The 25,835-nt window shown below is 36.1% G+C and overlaps 1 protein-coding gene and 1 long non-coding RNA gene across 11 annotated transcripts in view; one reads left to right on the top strand and one right to left on the bottom strand.

The window, feature by feature from the left end:
• The window catches only part of ROBO2 (roundabout guidance receptor 2), a 1,536,637-nt gene that overhangs the window by 930,163 nt on the left and 580,639 nt on the right, over window positions 1-25,835 (bottom strand). The window lies entirely within an intron of this gene.
• LOC311608900 overlaps window positions 15,188-25,835 on the top strand; it is a 34,073-nt gene continuing 23,425 nt past the window's right edge. The window contains exon 1 of the long non-coding RNA XR_014783176.1: window positions 15,188-15,237. This is a non-coding gene — a long non-coding RNA (uncharacterized lncRNA). The remainder of the gene's footprint in view (window positions 15,238-25,835) is intronic.

Genomic DNA, 25,835 nt, shown 5'->3' with positions numbered 1-25,835 from the left:
TGAGACTCAGCGGAGGTAGGCGCAGACCTGGAGGAGGTGAGGGAGGGTGCTACAATCAGGATGTAAAGTGAATAAAGTAAAAATAAATAAATTATAAAAATTTAAAAAAGAAAGGAAGAAAGATAAGGAAAGAAAGGCAAGGAGGAAAGAAAGAAAGAAAGAAAGAAGAAAGAAAGAAAGAAAGAAAGAAAGAAGAAAGAAAGAAGAAAGAAAGAAAGAAAGAAAGAAAGAAAAGATGACAGACAGGGTCCACGAGGATCAGGTAAGTCAATAGCAAAGAATGGATCATTGCCTAAGGTATTTTAATCTTAGGGATAACAAGATAGGACACTAGAAATTATCTGAGTGTGTGTGTGTGTGTGTGTGTGTGTGTGTGTGTGTGTGTATGTGTGTGTCTGTGTCTGTGTGTGTCTGTGTGTATTTATGAATGAACTCAGTATATAGGACTGTGGGGAAAAGCTGAATCTCATCATTCTTTAGTCCTCTTCCCACTGCCATTCAAGATTATAAATCTGCTTTGTTTATTTGTTTGACCAAATATTTAGTAAGCATCTACTCTAGACAAATATGTGACAGCATCTCCGTGTGTACCATGAAGATATTAGAGCATTTATCCTCAGAGAGATCGTTACAAAATAAGATCACAGCCTAGTTTCCCTCCTGAATCCCCGAGCATCAACACATAAAATTCAAAATTTCTACATTTTCTGCAAACAAGCCAGGTGTTTTTTTAAAAATTGTTTTGAAATAGGATTCTATTATAATTGGTTGTGACTCTTACAGACATTTTGGGAACCATTTTTTTTCCTTTCTCTGTAACTAAACAGTTTATAAAAATAGAGTTGTCAAAAGGTACAAATCTAAATACTACCTGATCTCTGTTAGGGAAATTTTTTCATCTCTCTTGTTTCTTTAATTTTTAATTGTAAGGCCTATGCTTAGATTATTGGGGCAGTATCTGCAAATAAATCTCTCCACCCTTACCACTACTGAGTGAAGAGAGATCCCATCCACAACAGAGAACAGGAGAATTATAGGTTTTTTTTGTATGTTTGTTTGTTTTCCTAGAGAGGGTTTTTCTGTGTAGCCTTGGCTGTCTTGGACTAGCTTTGTAGACCAGGCTGACTTTGAGCTCACAGAGTTCTGCCTGCCTCTGCCTCTCTGAGTTCTCAGATTACAGGCCTGTGCCACCACACCCAGCAGTACCATTATTGTTAACAAATTGAAACTCAGGGACCTAGAGTTCAAATATCTCATTTTATGAGCTAGAAAATATTTTCTTTATTACCAAAAGTAAAGAAAGGGAACCTAGGTAAACTGTTCTGGTTTGAAGTTATATTTTTAAGCTCCTATTTTATTTTTTCAATATGATTTTGGTAGAGAATAGCTTTTTTTTAAAGAAAGAAAAGAAAATCACAAGTACTATCATAGCTCATGAATTCTATTATGAGTGTCCACAATACGATATGCTGTATGACAATTTTCCACTGAACAAAAAACCCAAAATTTATTCTTTTTAAAGAAAAGGTTTTTCCTGTATAGCCAGTATAGTTCTTTATCCTTGAATATATAGCCTTTTATAAATATTACTAGCAGGCTAAAAAGCTGGCATTTAAATGTCATTGCTATAAATAAACTATAAAATGTGATACCTGACTTTAAGGGCCAATGCTAAAAAGGAACTGGTGAGAAATTCTTTTTAAAGGAGAAAAGTGACTCTGCAACAAATAGGTTTTTTTTCCTTTAAGAACTTATTAATTAATGGATAATTATAAAAATCAGAGTAATTTAGTCCTCATAAATAACCCACCACCACTACCAATATGACATTGGCCAGAAACAAAGAAATCATTCTTCATTCCCAATAGCCAGGGTGAATTTTCCTGTGATTCCCTTAAATTCTGCAATGATAGTACAGACTGTGTTATTCTATACTTCAAAAATAGTGAAAATGTGTAAATATACTTAGACAGTCACTCTAAATATAATGAAATTTTAAAAATGCTTCTATTTTGCCCTTTCTTTCTTTCTTTCTTTCTTTCTTTCTTTCTTTCTTTCTCCTTCCTTCCTTCTTTCCTTCCTTCTTTCTGCTCCAATTTTTTAAGACAGCAGCCATGGCTGTCCTGAAATGCATTCTGTAGATCAGGATAACCTCAAACTCATAGAGATCCACCATTCTCTGCCTCTAGGGTGCTGGGATTAAAGGTGTGAGCCTCCATGCCCAGCTGCCTCTATTACCTTAGGCACTGCTTTGTGCTTTCACTCTAGTTTCTTCTACTTGAACTGCTGAAGAGCAAGCACTGGGTCCCGACTGTTCCAGAGTTAGGGTTATATTCACTGACAAAGTACTTAAAGAGATACTGACTTCTTTATATACTGTTCAATGCTGGTGTATTTCACTCACCTTATGATTGTTTTTCTTTATTTGTTTGATTTTTCTTTTGTTTGTTTTTTAGCTTCATCCTGTCCTTTCCTGTGTGCTCCAAACTTTCCTTTCTCACTAACAGCCATAATTCACCTTCAGCCTCTTATGAACTTTTATTGTGCTTTATAAAAATAAAAGTATCCTGGAAAGCACATGCTAATCACTGTCTATTTAATATATTCAATAGGCGCTATACAAATCAGACTCGAATCTCTATTTCTTTTTGTATGGCTTCTGCAGTGTGTTGCATATTCATGTTGTACCTTTAGCACTGATTCCTCAAAAGCAGTAACTACAAACACTGTCGCAGTCAAGTGTCTCTTTTGCCATTTGTCTTCTGAGCTATGTAAGACTGCACTGAACATTTTGTCTAAGCAATAACCTCATCAATTGTCCAATCTGTTTTGCAATGTTTAGGTCATTTGAGTTACTGCTGTACTATTGATACGACTCTGGTATGAGGCAAGAAAACATGATGTTTTACGTGTCTGAAAATATAAAGATTAAAAGTTCACCGACAAACCAGAGAAAAGTGAGGCTTCAATATCGACAGTCATTTAAATCAGGTGAATCCTGTAGGATGTCCAAGAACTTTGTATGAAGTAGCGTAGTATTTATATGTAATTCCAGCACATATGACCACATGCTTTACATCAGTACAGATCATGTATAGTGACTAATACCATGGGAATGCTCAGAAAGCAGTATTTAATTTTGCTTATTTTCATTTTATTATGTTTGCATAGTACAATGTCAAAAATGTGTATAGATGTTCACTGTAGATACATTTTTCAAATATTTTTGAGTTTTAGTTGATTGAATGCAAGAAGGGGAAATCTTGGGATGCAGAGGCCTGGGCATCAGTTACTAAAATAAATCAGCCTGGCTAGTAAATCTCAGGAGAATGTTCTATGGTGTAACTGGGCAGTGAGCCATAAAGGAAGTAGCAGAAGTACTGGAGAGCTGAGCACATGGAAACACACACACACACACACACACACACACACACAGGAAAGAAAAGTTTACACAATAAAAATGCAAAACAAATTCTTATAATGGTAACATAATAATGGCTGTACATATTAAAATGAAGTAAATCACAGAGAGTAACAAACTTGCTCCCAATCTCTGCCCAGTAACCCAGAGAAGTCTGTAAGGATCACCTTTACTCAGGAGCAGAGTGCAGGCAGAGCTAGTGAAAGGATTCAACCACGCATGCTCAGTCTTTTCCTTCTTGATATGGGGCTTGCGTAAGTGGGCCTGGAAAAGCTCTCACGGATGCGGACTTAGCATCTTAAGTTCAGAACAGGGTAATAAAATTGGTATTTGGTGTTTACTGAGACCTTGATGTCATATAATGTATTTTTATAATACCGTGGTTAGGTAATAGTATTCAAGCTTTCTTGATTATAAAACCAGACACGAAGTTTCTTCTGTAACTTCGTCAAAGTCACACTGTTTTTGGATGGAGCAATTACGCTCTGTGCCTTATTCTGTCAGCTTCCAAAGTTCATAATACGGCTCCAGCTGACCTCCATCTGGTACAAACAGGTAAACAAATTAGAAATAGAATTTTCCCTCGAAAATCTTCTCCAAGAATTTAAGCAGGGACTTTGCCACAGATTTCTTTCTTAGGTGGTATCTGTAATATAGTAAACATGGTAGGAATTTTCTGTTCCATTATTTGAAATTTTCTTTACAAATTTATTCGTATCTTCAAAACTATTTTTAGATCTAGAAGTACTATAGATATAGTGACAACATTTTCTCTGACTTTATTCTACTTAGTGTCTTTGAAAGGGGTAATCATAATAGAAGAACAAGGTAAACCCTTTTTCAAGCATTTAAAAAAATTACTGCTACAAACTCTCTACCTAGGAAATAAGCCATTTCAAGCCAAATTAAAGTACAAAGGCAGGTTTGTTGGTGGCAGCTCTCGGGCACATTCATTGGTACCAAGGAACAAGGCCTGTAAGTTGCCATGCAGACAAGCAAATAGGGAGAGGAAAGGAGAGGACCAAAATATCTGGATTGTATAGAGAAGAGCCTCTGAGAGAAAGGAAGTCCAGCCCCTGGCTTTAAAGCACAGCATAAAGAGCACATTGTGCCAGCCACGCCCTGTATCTGGTAGGGACTGAGGGATGCTGGGAGAACCTGGAAGCCATGCCCATTTGATATGTTAATAGGCACCTTGGCTGCTTGTCCCTGGTCCAAATCCCAACAATTGCTATGAAATTAATATGATATATCCAAGTAGTGTAACAGAGAAACAATATTTAGGCCATGTATATAAAAACCCATGGTAAAGTTGTCATCTTCTTTTATTCCAATTGCTGTAGTTGGCAGTTGGATAAGATTGTGCAAGGAAACCCAACAGCATCTTCTCAGGGAGAAAATATCAGAGGAGGCAGCTAGCCAAACCAGAGAGGAAAGACAGGAAGCAACTGCTGTTGTTCAGGAAGCAATCCAAGGGCTCTGAACTAAAGTGGGCAGGGTGATGCTAAAGAACTTCTATGACCTTCTGGAAATAATCAGAGAAATTTCCAGGCTGCTGTGACAGATTATATGTTAAAAATCCTAGCAAGATGATATTCATGTCAGTGATTCTGAATATGTAAAGGCTACTTAATAAGTGAAACTGGGTAGATAACAGGATTAGTAGAAGGAATCTATATTTTGGGATTAAATATTGAATATATAATGCCTCAGTTGGCCAGCCTCAGAGTCCATGTAGATCACAGTCTCTACATGCTTGTAAACTGAAAGAAGAATAAATGTGAGGTCCTGTATTCATGGCGGATCTCTGAAGTAACAGAACTTATTTGATTATTAAAAAGTAGAGCAAAAAGGGGTCTAAGGACGACAGAAGAGAGGTTGATGGGAGGAAAATGACGTACTGTAGGGATTAAGAAAGATGGGACATCAACTGTCAAATGCTGAGCGGACACACAGGTCCATTAACCATGATAACAAGAGCTCACAAGTGAACTTGACAAGCCCAGATCCAGGGAAGTAGTCTGAGAGGACAGAGAGAGAGAGAGAAAACAGGTATAGAACGGCTAAAGGAAAGAGAAAGACATTTACACTTGGAAGCTGGACGAAGAAGTTGTGTAGGAACATAGAGCAGGAAAGAAATGCAGAACAGGTTAATATAACAGTGTGTTCTCTGGAAGAGCACTAATGAGATGCTGAGGGGAGACCTATGTGTCAGACATTGTTCTGCGGATTCTTCTGTGAAGACATGCTGAGTACTCACGGCAGCATTTTTTGTGATAGTTGCTACAGTCCCTACAAACAAGGAAATTAGGACACAAAAGAGGATTTGTACACATTTCCGATAGGAGGAGACAGGGTCAGGATTTACACAGCAGCCTCACTTGAGGTTTTTGTTTGTTTGTTTATTTGTTTTTGTTTTTTCTTTATGCTCAAAAACATAGCAATGCTTCAAACACAGGGAGAAAATGGAAAGCTAAGAAGAGAATGAAAACAGCTGATGAATTACATGGGAAGGTGAGTAAAAGGAGGCTCAAAATTAAGTGGATATTTTGTCTGTTACTAGGCCAAGCGCAATGTGTCTTTGATTTGGAAAGGTTTCAATGATCAAGCAACAATCGTTGTCTCTTCTTATCTCTGAATAGTACTTGAGATCATGATAATGCTAGTAATGCATTCTCTTTAAGACATATATGTGAAGGTTATGGTACAGCTTCAGGTGTCTTAAATAAATATGAATTGTTTTCACTTTTAAATATAAAAGAAAAATGTGCTGGGGATTACAGTACAGATGTCTACTCCAGTCTCCCTCATAAGTGTTAAATTACATCTCATTTGATTTAGTGCAAAAGTGATTATGTGGTGTTGTTGGCTGCCTTTCAGGTGTGGTTGGTTGCAGAGCGTGTAAAGTGCTTTTTGGGTATGCTAACAACTCAACAGTGTTAATTAAAGACAATAATATGCTTGGCTCTTTGACGTGGGGGTCTCCTGCTAGGATGGTGTAAACAATGGAATGTGCCCAAACAGCTGAATTTTGAGAATTCATCACAGGAAGTAAATTTTACTGTTTTCATGGCAAAACTATATGCAAGCCTGTGGCTTACAGAACCATAACATTCCTCAGCTTCAAACTTGACATTGACTAAAGAGGATGAAAGAAATTAAAACAATTAAAAGAACTATTCTCCGCATTTCTTCATAGTTACACTTTTGGACAATTATTTTTAATGTCACTAATTTATTTGCTAAAAGTAAGGAATGCTTTTTAGGTTATACAAAATAAACAAACTATGCCAATATTTGAATGTGGTATTGTTTGTGAGATACTTGTTTTCCAAATGTACCATGGTTTCATTATGCAGTTCCTAGAAAGTATCCAAGGGAGAGTAAAACAAGGGAGAAAAACACTAGCAGAATGTCTTTCACCTTCCTTCTTAAATGCCTTTGTTTTCCTTTTCCCTACAACTTGATATGCAAAGGCAGTTGATATCCATGGGAAGTCTCTCCTTCTGTGGGGAGGAAGAGATGGGGAAGTCAGAAGGTGGGACTGGAAGGAGAGGAGTAAGGGGAAGCTCAGTTAGGGTTGTTAGGTAAATTAAAAAAATCTTAATAAAAGTTAAATGTATGCTTATTCAATAACAATGATACATTTTAGAATTATAGCATACAGTGGGGAAAAAATCAAATTTCTTCACTGTTTTCAAATTCTTGGCATGTTATTTTAAGATTTCTGTCTTTTTCCTAAGAGAAATTACTGCACATTTACATTATCCCAGAATGATAAATATGACTGATTCTAGTATATATGTAATAACTTTTAATGGATAACTATCAGATAAACAGAGTAGGAGGTTTTGAAAAGAAGAAAATGAGTTCTCAAATTTTCTATTTAACATGACAGAAAAAAGTTCCAATACGGAATATTTTTCAAAATCAACCTATCAAAATTGACTGTGGACATCAAAATGGATGAAAATATACTCTGCATAACTTTCTATGGCCTAAACTAAAGAAGTCATTAAAATTAGTGATATTTTATTTCTTATTATGTGCATACTCTGGTATTCACATTTAATTGATAATAAATTATATACTAGTAATAAAGTTTTAGTCAGAAATAAGTGAAAATGCATTAAATACCTTTTCCTAAAGAGAATAATACTACCATAGAAAATTAAATATAAGAAAGAAAATAATTTCTATTCAGAGTTAAATAACAAACTAGAGACATTGGGGAATTGGATAATCGTAGAGTAAAAAAAATATATCTTAAAGAAACTAAGAATAAATGACTTAATTTTTCTATGAGAAACCTCCTGCTTAGCAAGCCCCTTTTACCAGAAAGAACACTTAAGAAAATTTGACCAAAAGATCAGTATGTTTTTTCCAACTGGTCCAGACACTAAAAAGTCTTCCTTTTTTTTTTAAACATTCCAAAATTACTAACTTGAACTTTCACAGTGAACCAGTAGCTGTCAACAGTTTCAGAACATGAGTAAAAAGCTTAGCTTCCAAAAGTCCCACCTTAATAGGATGCCTGTCAACCAAAGGCTGTGCCTCTCAAACTAATCTATGAAAGTGTTAAGTAATATATTTTCAAGTAAGAAGTAGAGTATCTTGCCAGCTATCACCCAAACACCTTCAAATGTTAAATTAAAAATTATTGATATTTTAATAAATATTTTAACTATAGGCCTATCAAAAGCTGATAACTATTAGTAGTTATAATCAGTCGCATATGACTAATGTCATATAACTAACTAGACTAGGTATTACCATGGACCAAGATGAAAGTCATTAAAGAAAATGTATATTTCAGCCAATGGTGAATCTTTGAGACTGAAGTGATTGCCTGGTACTACAACCATAAAAGGATCGCATCCCACACATTCACAGATGAGCATCAAACCCCTAAGATGGAATTATAAGTATGATATGAAAGCCAAATTCTGTAATTGTCAATCATTTATTGAACTCTAAAGATGTGTTTGTGTAGAATGGTATGTAAAAAAGGAGGGAGAAAGGGGTAGAGGAAAAGGGGGAGCAATTTTTACATGAGACTGTGAAGAGGAAGCCAAGTCAAGAGAGGGAGAAAGTTTGTTGAAGTAAAAAGTAGGTGGAAGGACCAATATATGATCATGGACTTTGCTTAAAATTAGAAATACTGCAAACAAACAAACAAACAAACAAACAAAAAAACAAAACTTGGAGAAGTATAATGGTTGGCTTTCATTGAGGAGACTAAGCTCTTGAGAGAGACATTTGGGAGTCTTTTGTCCTGGGGTTGCCATGGCTGGTTTTGACTCTGTTTTATCACTGTAGCCATAACAGTCTTCTTTCTTTCAATTCTTTCTCAATTCTGTTGCCTCTGAGTATTCTGAAATTCAAACCCAATCATATATCTATTTTGTTTGATGAGTCGTCTTTAATAGGCCCTCTATACTCTGAGAATAAATCTACCCACTTACATGCCTTACTTGACACTGTTACCCTTCCTCCCTGCCAATCCTCTTATACTCCTGTGCTCCTCTGACTCTCCTTGGTCCTCCTCTCCTGCAATGGTCTGTGCTAAAGCTACTACTCTCTATCTGAACTCAAGGGTTTTCGTGGAGGGACACCTCTTATGTCACCTCTTTCTGAGCACCTTAGGAAGGTCAGAAGTACCTTCTAGTTCCATGACTATGAATCCCATGACATTCTATAGGTTTTCTTGTTTCGTCTCCTGTAGTAGTCCACAGGTCGTGAGCTATCTGAGAGCATCCTGTGATGTCTAGCTTACTCTCAGGGTATAAATCATTTTTACCTTAGTTCATATCATAAACTAACTATACATAATAATCACTAATAATGAAAATATAAAATTTAAGACTATTTATACTGTTAATATGGAAAAAAACACATGAAAGATGGAGTTGCGAATCCATTTTGTTAGAGACACATAGTATCAATTTCCTTTTGGAAGCTTTCCATACTTCAGTAAAACGTATGCTGAGTGATTTCTGGCTGTACCAATATTTCACTAGTGATATGTGGCCTACTAGCAAAATGGAATTCTTCGCACAGATAGAGAAGTAGTGTAAAACCTAACAAAGTAGATCTCTCATTGGTATTTTATAGAGTCACAGTTGTGTTCGATGCTAGTCCTCCATGTAAAAAGGCATATGGGTGACAGGAGCCAGACTGACTCTTGTGCACTCCATAGCTCTGGGAAAGAATTCATCAATACTTGATGAGGTTAATGCATGCTGCTACTTATTATTGGCATGCTATATTTGTGTTTGCTAAATAATTCAGAAGGAATTAAACATTAAATATTGTGCGTATGAAGACAGGTTCTTTTCAAATAGAATATGTTCTCTCCTCAGACATAATTCATTCATAGATTAAGAATGATTATATGACTAACACACATATGTGATATTCTAAAATGGTTAAATTGCAATAACAACCACCTATGTTTCTACAAAACAGTTTATACTAATCTTCCTCTAATTTGTCAACTTAGTTTAATGTATTATAAATATTATTAGTTCTTGAACTAAAGATCTGAGAACATTAAACTCTAAGAAGTAGCCACAGCATATGTCAGCAAAATTCCTCCCCTCCCTCAAGGCAAACAGTCAACTACATTTCCTCAAGGATATTACTGAAAGGAACAGTATGAAAACCATTATGTGGTTGACATTTTCCAGGTTAAAACATGAATTTTTAAGGAACTGTTTCTAGCATATTAACCTTTGGGTTCCACCAGTAAGTTACAGATAGGATTAACAGAGTAATATTTCGTTAACCTTTCAAGACAAAGATAAGAACTTAAGAACGGCCTTTATCCACAGAGAGCAACTTGTGTTTCTTGGCACAAAGAATAGAGAGAAAATTGCCTTTAAGTTCTTTGTTTATTACCCCCACAGCTAGAGAGATGGAGATATTTGCCCCAAACAAGTACATTTAGGTTGTAATTTTCAGCAGTAGTCATCGTTTTCAAAACACACAGAATCACAAATTTACTTGGTAAGCTTTTTAAAGCTATAAATATGTAGAGAATTTTGAGACGTGTTAGTAACTATAATAATTACTAATAAAATTAACTAACTATAAATGAATATGAGTTGACTTTTGAGGTTCCACTTTTATATAACCTTTTGTATTGTATTGTATATTAAAGTTGTATAGAGAGAGGAAAAATAGTAGTAAGTTCTTAGAACCCTCCCAAACCTAAGTGGATGAATTTTTCAGGATGCTTTTTATTTTCAGAAATAAGTCTAATCTCTACACAACAAACAAACAACATAAAAGCCATTTTTCTTCCATTTCCTTTTTCATTTTTCTTTTCTTTTTTTAATTAATTAATATATTCCGATTACAACTCAATTGTTCTCCCATCACTTGCATCCTCCCATTCCTCCGTCCCTCCCACCCGCACCCTATTACTCTCCCCTAGATCAATGATCGAGGGGAATCTCCTCCCCCACTTTATGGTCACAGGCTATCAAGTCTCATCTTGGTAACCTGCCTATTCTTTCTTTGAGTGGGCCACCAGGGCTCCCCACCAAGGGGAGGTCATCAAATATGGGGCACCAAAGTGCATGTCAGAGTTAGTCCCTGCTCTCCATATAATTGTGGAGAATGTTGGGTCCATTGGCTAGATCAGAGTACGGGTTCGGTGTTTACTATTTGTATTGTCCTTCATTTTCTACTGAACAAGAAATAGTGTGGCAGCAGGAATGAGAGGTGTCCTGCAAGGGCTCATGGTTTTCCACTTGCAGTATTGTTTGTGTGGGTCACGGGACCTGCAAGAGGTAGAGCTTTGCTGGAGGAAATACATCAGTAAGGGCAGAATATGGGAGTTTACAGCCCATCCTACTTCTAATTTATTTCCTTTGCTTTTGATGAATGGCTTAGATGTGAATCAGAACTTCCTATTGGAGCTGGCTGTAGCCCTGCCTACCCCACCAATACGGAACTGTAAACCAAAGTCAAAGTGACTTTTTTTTTTCTTAAGTTGCTTCTGGCCATGACATTTTTACCAAGGTAACAGAAAAATAAATAGCTTATATAGGTGAGAAGGTACTTTTTTTTTCTCTTTTCGAAACAGGGTTTCTCGTGTAGCATTGGCTGTCCTGGACTCACTTTGTAGACCAGACTGGCCTCGAACTCACAGCGATCCTCCTGCCTCTGCCTCCCGAGTGCTGGGATTAAAGGCGTGGGCTACCACTGCCCGGCTTTTTAACTCCCTGGGATGATGGTAGAATAATAAAAGGGCATTTTTGTTACAGCTATTTTGTTCTGTTTCATACTGAGACAGTGTTACATTTTGTAGCCCTAGTTATCCTGTCGACAAGTTTAGCCTCAAAAATCACAGAGATCCACCTACCTCTGCCCCCGAAGTGCTGATATTCAGGGCAAAGAGCATCTTTTTAAAGATTAAGTAGAGAAGAAGTAACATTACAATGTAAAAAATATTTTCATGTTATATTATTTATTTGTTCTTGTTTTTGAGGCAGTGTCTCACTATGTTGCTCAGGCAGGCATCTAACATCGAAGTTCTAGAACTCTTTCTGCTCTGGGCCTTTAAACAGTTGGGACTACAAGAGTGTGCTACAAGACTTTCTTAGGATAACTTTTAAATGATTTTTATTGTTCCTCAAAATTATGGTCTGTGGACCAGCATCTGTGTGTTCATAATGGATGCCAGATCCTGGGTGTAATCTAGACATAGTAAATTAGAATCTGCATTGGTAGTCAGTTTCCCCAGTGGTCTCTATTCATATTAATATTAAATAAGTCATTTCTACCATACAGGTATATATCATACGTTCCTCTGTGGCGCTCACAGAGATTTAGCACAGCTCTAATGCTCTGAGCCTCTCTCGTGGGATGAAGCATGCTCTCATTTCACCAACAGAATAAAAATCACACATAGAAGGAATGTGTTTTAAAATAATACATTGCACTTAGGAACAAATGTGCTCTGCGCACCTGTTATTAAGATGATTTTTATATTGCTTCAAAACTTGAATCTATAACAATATACTCTTTTAGGTGATATAAACATATTTGCTATGATTGTTGAGTTTTATGGAATTATTAGGTGTTTACTCCGTAAAGCTGATATCTATAATAATTTTGCTTTTTGTGCTAATCTTCTAATCATTTTGATTATGAATAATTTGAGTTTTATAAGTATATGTGAAAACAAAATCTGTATTTTCATATATATGAAATATATATATATATAAAACTCATGTTTACTTAATTTTGCTATGTCCATCCTTCCAGCTTCAGTAATTTCAATAAATTGTTGAGTTGGTTTGTTTCCTATCTTTTCATACCTGATTTTAATATACATTGCTTCCTGTAGGCTTGGCAAAGCCCAGATCTGGGAATGCTGTGTATTAAATGATAAGAAAGTCTCTGCACTCAAAGACGTCAGGTTCATCAGGGGACTTAAGACATACACACAAGTAACCATGATTAATTTCCACGACAAAGCAAATGCTTTGGGAGCTCAGAGGCAGTCATTGCTGATTTGTAGAACTAGCTAAGACTTCCTGAAGGGGACGACATTTAAACTAGGCCAAGGAGAAAGGCAGGAACAATAACAAGAGTGATCAAAGGACAGGAAGGGAACACTTCCAGGAAGGTAGATCATCAGAAAAACAGTGGCCAAGAAAAAGAGATTGTTAACATTTCTGTAACCATTTCTAGCACAATATTAAAACAAAATCACAATGAGATAGTTTGCAAGTTATAAATATTTAAATAGACATAAAGTCGTAAGTTGCTAGTAAGACCTCTGGTTCAGAGATGGATACAGTAAGTTGCTGAACAGCAAACAATCAGAGAAGTCCTTTGCATCAATGTGGTAAAAATACTTATAAAATTGCCTAACCCCCACATGACAATAAAGACATAAAACTTGGGCTTATGTCTCTAATAGATCAAAATATTGATTACTTGGCACTCCTCTAACGCCAAGCATGAGACGTTGTGCTCTGGGTCTGACTGATACATGGTAAATCCAAGTTGGATTCCCATGCTAATCCTTCCAGCTCATTCTACAGGGGCTCACCTATTCTTAAGGAATTTCTGAAAGGTACCATTCTATAATTTTAAATTAATAGTTAAACCTACTCTGTTTAGTAGCTCTCTTTACCTCTAATTTTTAGTACAAACTGACATTTTAGTTTCTTGTGCAAATCACATAAAAGAACTGAGGTTTAGAAGTACAATTTTGTGGTTTCAAAATCATGGATTTAATATCCTACACAAAAAGAGCCAACAGATAATACATAGTTATTCTGTCTCAGACACATTTTCTATCAACAAAAACCATGATTTTGATGGACTTTTCTATATAAAAAAGAAAAGACAGTGCTTTTGTGAGAAGTGGGAGAAGTGAAAACAAAAAAACAAAAACAAAAATGAAAAATGGTGTTTGCTTCATTCTGTTGCAGTGGTAAACACCGAGACCAAAAGCTTATGCGAGGAAATGAGTCATTTCTACTTTGGTGTTATAACCCACCATTCAGGGGAATCTGGATGAGGGCTCAACCAGACACTGGATGCAGAAACCATGGAGAAATGCTTCATGATTATTCGCTGTAGCTCATGGTTTTTATCAAGCTTTCTGATGCTGCCCAAGATCACCCAAAAGATGAGACCAGAGGAGATGACAAACATCCCAGAATAGTGTCTGAAATGCAAAGTTCTAGGATTATGAAAGGTATAAAAGGATTACACTTTAGTGTCTTCTGTGTATAGACAGGAAAAGGTCATGGAGACAAGAAGGGCTGATGAAAATGCTGATTTTAATACTTTCTTAAGGAGCTAGAATGTATTTGGTATTGGTGTGTAATACCTTCCAGATCATACATTAATCTATGATTCATTTTAAGCCTGTGAAATCTGTTATCATTAGTATAGTTTTCCCTTTTATCAAAATTTTGACTGTGAAATACCAAAAGACAGGAATCATTCAAACGCTTAAGGAAGAACCAGGATTCTGCGGTCATGAGTGGAGTATTACAGTCATAAGAATAAGGATCGGTGGGTTAATACAGAGTTTTAGTTCTTGCCATGAAAAGCAGTTTGGCAAAAGACATAGTTTAGAGCCAGCCTGGCATCTGGTGAGCCTCAGGCCTAACCGAGCTCTCTCCACCACATCTTTTATCTTGTCCCTGATGACCTGAAGGACTCTAAGTATCAGGACCAGCTGTGGCCCTTCAATTTTGGACAGTCCAAGTCCAAACTTTTGAACAACAAACTGAAAGAAAAACCCTTTTAATTACAACATTTCCAGTTTATGGTATTTTTCACTAGCAATACACCACAGACAGGAATGGAATTTTGCAGTAATTGGAAGAGATTGCTACATCCTTGAAGGCAGATTTTTTGGAATACAAATCCTAGTTTAGATGGCAGATTAATGGTTGGTCTATAGTTTAAACACAGTGTATGCCAACCACATTTTGACTAAATTGTGGAAAGTTGAAAATAATGTAATTTTTAGTTTTTTCCAGTTGGCAAACAACCAAAACTCTTAGTTCAGAAATTCAAACCTAAATGCATTTTGTTTAGAATGAAGGAATGGAGGTAAGAGGAAGAGAGAAAGACAAAATAAAATAACATAACTTTTCCTAATCATAAGCAGATGCAGATGATCAACTCAGGTCAACCCAATGTTGTCAGTTCCTCATTGAGACTGTCTTCCCAGGTAATTCTGGTTGTGTCAAGTTGACAGTTAAATTAACTGTCAGAACCAGGTAGTTGTTGTTAACCATCATATCCAGGAAGTTACAGTTAAGGGTTATGACCAGGTAATGATATCATTTCTTAGTGTATTTCTATGTGACTTTATTTCAGAGCCATAGTAGTCTTTAGACTACATAAAAGGAGTTCACTATTGCTGGGTGGTGGTTGTGCATGCCTTTGATCCGAGCACTTGTGAGGCAGAGCAGGGTAATCTCTGAGTTTGAGGATAGCCTGATCTACAAAGTGAGTTCCAGAACAGCCAAGGATACACAAAGCAAGAGAGAGAGAGAGAGAGAGAGAGAGAGAGAGAGAGAGAGAGAGAGAGAGAGAGAACTTCACCAACATTTTATAAAACATCGGCTTTCTAAACATTTTTTCTTTGTTGTTGTTCTTTAACTGAAAAATCAGCTAAAAATTCTTTCTATGTATATTCTATTAATCAAGGATTAAAAATAGTTTTGGAAAAAATGAAAATATACCTAATAGATACCACATATCTCTAAATTACATGAAACTATAAGCATGTATTTTTAATACATTACACACTGTAACAATCCTTAAGATGACTTAATATATTGCTAATGTACATAAGCCTTATATCCTTTTATATAAGCCTTAAGCAACTAGGAATTTAATATCTGTAATTGTATGTGTGGTAAGAGATTTAAAAATTGCACTTTCTTTTTAGATTAATGGTACTTATTAATATAGAATTGGTGATAACTAGAAAAACATCTAGCTACTGAATATTCTTAACTCCAAAGCATTAGCTTATTTAATTTTGTGTTTTGAATTATAATATTAATAATGATATTAAATGGGGAGTTATACTTCAATTATTCTACTTTATTGGATTAATTACTGCACTTTCTCAGTATTTTATCACCCAAATCCTGAATTCCCATAGTTGTTTCATTGTAAATATATTTTGACTTTCCATATTTTAGTATTTGTGACATGAATACACTGAGGAAAAAGCTAAACATTATTTTAGACAAACTAAAGTAAAACATTTATACATTGACCTCAATAGAAAGAAACTCACATTATTTTAAAAAATATTTTTTCTTTTAACTTAGCGATCTCTCTCTCTCTCTCTCTCTCTCTCTCTCTCTCTCTCTCTCTCTCTCTCTCTGTGTGTGTGTGTGTGTGTGTTTGTCTGTGTGGGTCTGTGTATGTTTTAAGAATAGTATGTGGGTCCCATGTAGACCAGAAGGTATCAGCAATCCCAGAGGTAGCATTATAGACAGTTTATTGTCTCCTAACCCTGAGAAGGAACTCTCTTCTCATAATGGCTAGCTTTGACCTTTGACCTAAAATACACAAATCTGCCTTTCAGAGTGCTTCTGAGTTTGAAGTAGCATTAATATTTCTAGGTCTCTTTTCCATAATACTGGATAATACTTAACATTTGCTTTACTCACACAGGCAGGTTGAGTCTTTAAGCATTCTAAAGATGAAAAGAATTCATGTAATTTCACATCACTTAAACAAACATGAAGCACATGATATTTGAAACCCTGTTTAATTTCCATTTTGTAAAGTTTAGAGTGATTTTTCATATTTTTCATGGTGTATTTTTGTTATACATGGAATAGTAAGAAAAATTAACAGATAATTATTGGCAAAATCTAAAAAGAGGCAAAGGTTTGAAACAAACTTTTACTTAACCCACATATATACTATAAAAATTAGTAAAAATCATGGTACAAGTCTATACAAATGGCTTTAAGTAGGTAATTCAGATTTGGGGCTGAAGATACTTCTGTAAAGATGTGCATTACGTATACATATGTATTTGTTCAGATTAAATCTATGAATTTTTACCCATCTGATCTGCTGTTCCTTAACCAGATCCCCTGATCATTTTGAGAAACATGTTCTCATTTGAACAGCAGAGGGAGCCCTCCCAAAGCCTAGGAACATGAGAAGTTGGCTTATATATAAATTCCTAAGTAAAAATTACTCAAAATATTACTTATAAATCAATGAAAATTTTATTTTGAAAATCATGGGCTTTGTTATATAGTTTATCTGCTTAATATATTTTATTCACTGTTAATGTATTTAATGATTTAAAGGATCTAGACAGACAAAAGCCATCTTTTATTTACTACACATCCTATTTCATGTATGCATATGTTTACTCAAATACATACAAAATTGTTTATTTCATATGAATTAGTCTCCTTTTGTATATGTTAGACGTGTGTTATTTTCTTGTGAAATCCTAGAGTATTAAATTACCAAAACTTTATTTTTTGAATATGTGTGGCAGCTACGAAATACATGGGCCAGGAGCCTAAGGGCAGACTCTAGATGCAGAAAGAGGACTCTGACTGAAGCCTCCTCGTGGCACGAAATTTGTTCTATATGAATTCAGCTACATGCAAAGGTTCTCTAGAGTAGGAGACTGAAAGGACACATAAAAATGCACAAAAATAAGCTGGGCATGGTGGGGCACGCCTTTAATCCCAGAGTTCAGGAGGCAGAAGCAGGCTGATCACTGTGAGTACGAGGCCAGCCTGGGCTACAAAGTGAGTTCAGGACAGCCAACGCTACACAGAGAAACCCTATCTTGAAAAAACAAAAAACAAACAAACCAAAAAAAAAAAAAACAAAACAAAAAAACAAAAAAAAACAACCCCTTCAAAAGCCAACCAACCAACCAAACAAAAAACTATACAAAAATAAAATAAACCTAGAATCTAAAGATTCTTTGCATTTTGCTCCTACACATTTTACTTAGATATATATCTCAGGTATGGTTCAAAGATCGTAAAACAGCAAAGAATTAAAAACAAAAAGAAACAAAACCACCTTGAATTTTTCCTGAGTCATAAGTATTTTTAAAATGCTCTTCCTTTGCAGACAAATACGTTAAAACTAGCAAATGTATACAACCCATTTTTTTCTTCCTTCCAAAATCCGACACTGCTGAAAACTAAGTTATTTTCCCCAGTGCAACTCACCCTTGTCTCAAAACCTACCCAACTAACACAGCAATTGTCGCTGACCTCTACTGATACAAAGCCTCAGAGGCATCATTCTTGCTGTTTTTGGCAGTACCAATCGCTGCCTAAATGTGAACATGTTTAACTCCCAAATGCTCCTCCAGGCCCCTGGAGACCTCACCTAATTTCTAAAGTGTGCTGCTCACTATTATCCTAGACCACGAAGGCTCTGAACTCCAGAGCAGTCACGCCAAGGGCTTAGGATATTTAGGATGCCTACCTGTCTGTCCAACCCGTTCAGGAATCCTATATCAATCATGCAGATGTAAACAATTGCTACTGTGTAGATATTCTCTCCAGACTGGACACAACGACGGGCATCTGCACCAGAACAGCTATCATGACCCTTGTGAGATGATCAGGATGATTAACGCTCCTTTGTGGAAGGAACAGGGAGGCCCGTACAGCTCACAGGGCTTTCACTGGGCCTTCCTCCTTCTTTTGGAGTTACAGAAGAGGTAAAATCCTTGATAAACGTGGAACCCTTCAGTAGCACAGCAGCTCATCGAGCATAGAGTCTTCAGTGATGTCATTTCCTGTGAGTTGTCCATGACGCAGATTGTACATAGCTGCTACAGCTGTCTTACTTATTACTATAAATAACCTAAATAAATCCGTTGGTTCACTAAGCTGGGCAAGGACAAAACCCTCTTTTTGCTCTGCCAGTTCCTGCCCTATCTGGGAGAGAGATGTTTATTTACATCTCCCCATAAAAAGTCAAGCAAGAACAATACATCCTCAGGTAGTCCATTATTAATGAGAGCATTACCTCTATACCTTTACACATCAAGGAAACCGCTGTGAAATTTTGATAATCAGAGACTGTCATACTTCTCTATGTGGGGATGGCAGCTTAATTACTTGAAGGTTCCCCCAACATACTGACATATACTCTCCTCATTTCATGGACGTTAGAATAGCAAGGGTCTGAATACAAATGGTACACTGCAAAAGCGCGTATTGTAAGAGATGAAAAAACAGAAATAAATTATTCGTATTATTTAGATAGCTGATTATGAAAAAATAGAAGATAAACAAAGTTGGTTTTATAAAACATTTAGACCACTGTTCTGATGATGTTTGGTAGGTGACATGACAGAAACTGACACTGAAAGTTGGACTCTGACTACCATAGACACTCGGTGGCACATGTGCTCTGAGAGAGAGAGAGAGAGAGAGAGAGAGAGACAGAGAGAGAGAGACAGAGAGACAGAGAGACAGAGAGAGACAGAGAGAGAGAGAGACAGAGAGAGAGACAGAGAGAGAAGAAGAAGAAGAAGAAGAAGAAGAAGAAGAAGAAGAAGAAGAAGAAGAAGAGAAGAAGAAGAGAAGAGAAGAGAAAAGAAAAGAAAGAGGCAGAAGGAGAAGAAGAAGAGAAAAAGGAAGGAGGAGGAGGAGGAGGAGAAGAAGAAGAAGAAGAAGAAGGAGAAGAAGAAGAAGAGATGTGGGGAGAGATGGATCAAGCACACTTATGTGTGCTTACTGCTTTTGAAGAGGGCCCAGGTTTGTTTCCCAGCACCCACATGGAAGCTTATGATCATATTTAACTGTAGTTCTAAAAAATACGATGCCTTCTTTTGGCCTGCACAAGGTACATATATATAGCATATGCAGCAGAGAAACAGGACACATAGACCAGCATTTCAGAGTCTTCTAGAAAAGTGATATAGGCATTAATGACAGGATGACTCAAGAATACAGACAAATCTACCAGTGTCTTTCACAACCAAGCTATTGATACCATGCAGGCAACTTATATGCATAAAATAAAAGTTAATAAATATTAAGAAAAGTAAAAATAGAAAAAGTGAGAAATAAATATCAGTGAAAGTAAACAATTTAGACATTAGAAATTACAACTATACTAGTTTAGTATTGTGAAAATCCTCCCCTGAATATCTTTAATACATTTTAATTTTGACAATTGTTGATATATAACTCTAGTCTAATGTGTAGAAGCATGTTTTTCACTCATGGGAGATAATTAATCTTTCCATTTTTAGAACCTACTGATGTCCATATCTAATATAATCCTGAATCCACAGGTTCAAGCCCTACATTTAAAAAAAGCTACCTCAGGATTGCATAATGTCTCTTAATATATATAGATGTAAACAAGATATATTTGCCGAACTTGGATACATGAAGCACAGGCAAGGCATGAGATGACATTGAGAAGCACAATTGAATTAGGGAAATACCAGGTGAGGTAAAACGTCACAAGTAGAAGATTATATTATTTGAAAACAATGACCTAGATACATATTTTCCATAAAGGCACGATCACAGGGCTTTCTGGAAAAAGAAGCTGTGTGGTTAGTTCCACTGCCACTTTCTTCTTTCTCCAGTGATTTTAATCTTTGTCCTTTCCACACCTCACCTGCTTCTTGTCTCACCGCTGTGTTTATTTGTTTGCTGGTAGCAGCTTTATTTTAGTTTCCCTGCTGAGTTAGTGTTAAAACAAATTAGTCTAATATATTTTCCTAAGGGAAGCCAATTTAGGCTTCTTCCATCTAATGGATAAACATAGAAATGGTTTAATACATTTATCTTCAAGTTCTTGAATTTTAGTACCTCCCTGACTCACTTTCTGATGAGGAATCCTTGTATCCATAGTGCGGTACTTTGAAAGATCCTTCAAAAGCTTGGCTACCCACTCAATAGATGAACGCAGGCCCATCCTTGGCATCTCCCGCTGCTCTCCATCTTCCTTTATCTTTGATATATATATATATATATATATATATATATATATATATATATATATATATATATATATATATTTTTTTTTTTTTTTTTTTTTACCTCTTATTCTCTTCCCATGATGTCTTCCACTTCTCTCCTGTAGAGATACCTGGGCTTTGCCTACAGGGACACTAATGAGTATAACAACCTGTAGGCAAAGCCCAGTTTGAAATTCTTTCTTGAAATTCTACTTATTGCAAAAGAGTGAGTTTCACAAGATGAAGTGTCTTGAGCAATGAAATGTTTATTGCTGGCATTGGATTTTGGCTTTAGGTACTCTGGGGCTGAAGGGAATCCCCGGCACTAAGAGCCACTGTAGGGTTCTTGCAATAAGGACCTTCCACTATACTTCATTCTGCTTTTTTTTCCCTCCTTCTATTACAGTTGAAGTGTTGCTAATTTTAGAAACTCTTATATATTGAAGCTTAGTGTTAAGAAAATCAACACATTTTTTTTCAGATATGATAAGAAAGATTCCTGAGCAAATTACAACAAGGCAGACGTTTTGGCCCTTCCTTCCAACACAGTGATTCTCAACCTGTAGGTCATGACACCCTTGGGGAGAAACAGATGACACTTTGACAGTGGTCACATATCAGATGTACTGCTTATCAGATATTTACATTACAATTCATAGCAGTAGTAAAATTACAGTTATGAAGTAGCAATGAAAATAATATTATGGTTGGCAGTCGTGACAACATGAGGAAGTGTAGTAAAATGTTTCAGCATTAGGAAGTCTGAGAGCCACTGCTGTGGAAGCACCACTGGTATCACACCTTCTACTGTATGAAGTCTGTGGATGTCATCACTGATCCTGGGACTGAATAGACACTTGCACCTCCAGGCTTTGGCTATAATAATTTTTTTTTTTTTGGTGAGAGAAATTTGCTTCCGTTTCTGTGTTCAAGTAGAATCTTTGTGGACAGAGAAACTCTACATATTTTAGATGATTTAATTTGACCCACCCCTCAAAGTATCTGTGCATAGTAGCAATGTCCTCAGTGATATGAGTAGATGACAATCATATGTCCTTACTGAGCTGGCAGCAGAGAAACAGGACACAGAGACCAGCATTTCAGAGTCTTCTAGAAAAGTGATACAGGTATTAATGACAGCATGACTCAAGAATACGGACAATTCTACCAGAGTCTTTGAGAACCAAGCTGTTGATAACCATTAGGGAGAAGTAAAAGCAGGTTGGCAGTATGAAATTGAAAGGATAAATTTAATGCTTTACATTAATAAAAATATCCTAAGAATTAAAACTCTCCCATTCCATCTAGTGAGTAATGTTTCACAGGTTATTGAGGTCTTTGAGGTTGGTGAGGTCTTCAGTAGATTGGAATTGGAAATTTAGTTCATCAAAGGCAAAAGTCCAGGGGAGATAGTTATTAATTTTTACATATTTAACCCCAAATACAGGAAAAATTTTAGAATTCTGATTCTTAACTTCATAGCTTCATATTATACTTTCATCATTCTATTTCTTGTGAGTCCCAGACAACATTGATACATGTAGGCATAAAGTTATTGTGTAATTTAAATACTGATTTCTGTATCCCCCATATCTGATAGCAATTCATGTTCTGAGAATCTCTTATTTTAATACTGTGTAAACAGTGCTCCCCAATTTTCCAATGATATGCAAATAAAGCAGCTTATAGACAGACACTGAACAGAGGAGACGATAGGCCTGAACTTCCTGCTAGCCAGGGAAGGAGAAGTTAGAAGAGAAAGTAGGGGGTGCAGCCAAGGGCAGAGGTCCAGGAAACATGAGGAGAGAGGAGCTGAAGCAGGAAAGCTCCAAAGTGCAAGTTTGACTGGGATGCTTGCTGGGAGGAAGCCATATTAGATTAGAGGGTTAAGATTAGAGTAATAACTGCTCAATTCTTGTGCTGTGAAGCTTATTGTAAAACAAAAATATAAGAGTCTCAGTTACTTGTGTGCTAGCTGGATTAAGAAAGAAACAAACACAGTTATATTAAAAATAACTATATCAGATACACATATTATTTTAAACAGTTTTACATATTTTTGAATATTACTAACTATTCCTATTTAGGCTATGATCCTACAAGTACTAATAGTAATTCATTTAATACATTATTAGATTGTATGATAACAGATCTGATACCTATGTGATACTCTAAAACATAAATATTGAAATCCCATTGGTTTAAAGAGAATGATGGCATGGCTAGATGGGCAATAACACTTTATACATTGGAAAAATATGAAGCTCTTTTTGTGGTCCATTATGAGCAAATGAATAAGGGGTATCTGAGCTTGCCAATCTTTATGATTCACACCTTGGTCATTGGTTCTTACCTAAATTTTCTTATCAATCATCTCCTCCTTTAAAATATTTCGAGCTGATAAAAGCTTATATAGTCTTCCAACGTGTATTAGGTGGAAAATATAAAAGAAGTAGTGGAATTAATATAACAGTGTGAATAAAGGACATGATTCTATTTTATTAACTTTTCTTTGTGTCTCAGAGATCCAACCCAAGAACCACAGAATCATATATCTTACTCCAAACATCATAGGCGTTTCTTTACAAAATGACTGGGGTCAACAGGAGATTAAGAAAGACAGAAACATATAATAAAAAGCTGAGGGTGAGCCATGTGCTCTGATGGAGAAAGTCGACCTGGATACTCACAGTCCTTTCCCCACTTATCTCATGAATGAGGAGGCATGCTAGCTAATCTTCATAGAGGGTCTTGGCAGAAGAGCAGTTTCTGGAGAACATGACCATGCCATCATCAGGGATGCGCAGACCATTTAGCTACGAAGCCAGCCTTCCCTCAATATCCATACTCAGACAATGGGAGGATCTTTCCAGTCTCTTGAACTTGAGGAATTTTATTTGCTAATAGGAAATTCACTGGAAATATAGTACCTTGTTCTTGCCCACAACCTGCTTAGTGCCTCACTGTATAAGCTGGATGTGTAAAGCAGAGAATAGGACAAGAAGTGCACACTGAGCAGGTGGTTGTATTAAAGGCTGGCCCCTGCTTCTCTGTTCTTCCTCAGCATCCTTCTTACAAGGGGATCCTGTACCAAGTAATAGCTCAACTTCACTTTATTCACATTTTTTCTCCCCTTCTCTTTTCATTGTGGCAATTTGCATCAACCCACAGTATCACATTCAAATTAAAACCGAGAACTTATGGAAATTATACAACATCATGAGATTATGTTTTATATTTGTATTTGTATTATACAAGATGTATTATACAAGTTGTATTATAAAAGTTGATTTGTATTATAAAAGTTGAAACAAAAATATACATAAGGAAGATAGAGTAAATTAATTGATTCTCTATGAATTTCGAAAGTTGAGTAAAAACCAACTGTGTTTGTGATAAGTAAGTTATTACATTGGATTACTTGCAAGTACAACAGTCTGGTGTAAGTTCTGCCTGTCAATGACCTTCTTCTCAGCATCTCATGGAACCTTCTCCATAATCGACCATATACTTGGCCACAAAGAAAACGACAACAGATACAAGGTGACCAAAAGAACCCCTTGCTTCTTTCCAGACCACAATCCATATGGAAAGGTAGATGCCTTTGTATGTTTTTTAAAAATTTGCTTGGAAAAACAAAGTTACAGCTGTGTCTTCTATGGTGTGGCCAATGTTGTGGCCTATGTCTTCGGCAGGCTGTAGGTAGTACATGCAAGCTGATACATGCTTCTCACTGAGAAACAGTGAGCATCCAAGATCCTGTTCTCCTGCTACTGAGCTCAGTCAAGCAAGAATTGAACCTTTACATCAGGAGGCTTTGGTGATCAAGGCCTATCTTTTCTATATTTAATTGCAGTTGACACAGGACAAAGAGCAATATTAGTTGATAGTCAGAATATAAGTTTAGAAGAGAAGGTAACAAATTTAGCTTATGTTATTCCAAGTTGGAGTTCCATGTATGCCATAAAATGGGAGAATTTAGGAAGCCACAAAGAAGTGAAGAGAGGTGTGTGATGAATAGAATATTTGAAGTTGTGGAATTTTAGTTTGAGATATTGATGGCCAGAAACCTGTTTGGGCCTGATGTAGCTTCTAAAGTATAAATAAAATATTTTCAGTCATTAGTATGAAAAACAAAAAAATAAGAAGAATAAATACTTGACATGGCTCTTCTTGTGTCCAAAAATACACATGCATGCCTAAAGAAAACTGTTTCTCCTGCTCTAGACTTTCTGTGGCTCCTATAGTTCTTTGTGTAATGATAAGACCTTGTGTGTTTTCCCTATTCACTTTTGAGTGTTTATTATCACTGTTTTTGTCTTGCTCATTAGGCAGCCATACTAATGAGACTTCATGAGTGTAGCTTCCTACATTACTAGCATGCACAGTATCACAGGAAACTCCCTAATTCTCCGGTTATGGTTCTTTCAACCTCTCTGTCCTCTAGTCTGCAATGATCTCTCAAGCCTTAGGTATACTAACTAGTTATCCAGTACCAAATAGTCAGCCTTGAAAACATACACATAAGTAACCTTATCCAAACTGAACAGGGTGAATTCATGTATTTAGGAATATATATGATATACACCTATGTATTCAACAATAATTACTGAAGACAGGAGTTTATGAATTCAACAGAGAGCAAAGAAAGAGGTATAAGGTAGGGTTTGGAGAAAGTAAAGGGTGGGAGAAATGATCTAATTTTATTAAAATCTCAAAAAGTAAACCAAATAATATTAAAGTACACCTTGACACTGGACGGCATCTGGTCTCTACAACTCTATCATGTGAATATTGCTTTATTAAGAAATGGCATGAGAGAGAAGTGATCTGCTAAATTGATCCATTTGTTCTGTAAATATAAATAGGGTTTGTCTTTTAGATTTTTCATTGTTCTATGATGTGTTGATTTAATAGCAGAGGCTA

Source organism: Acomys minous (assembly GCF_964271855.1).
Source record: "Acomys minous genome assembly, chromosome: 11".
Lineage (NCBI taxonomy): Eukaryota > Metazoa > Chordata > Mammalia > Rodentia > Muridae > Acomys > Acomys minous.
Note: the sequence above shows the minus strand (reverse complement) of the source record. Positions and strands in the feature narration are given on the sequence as shown.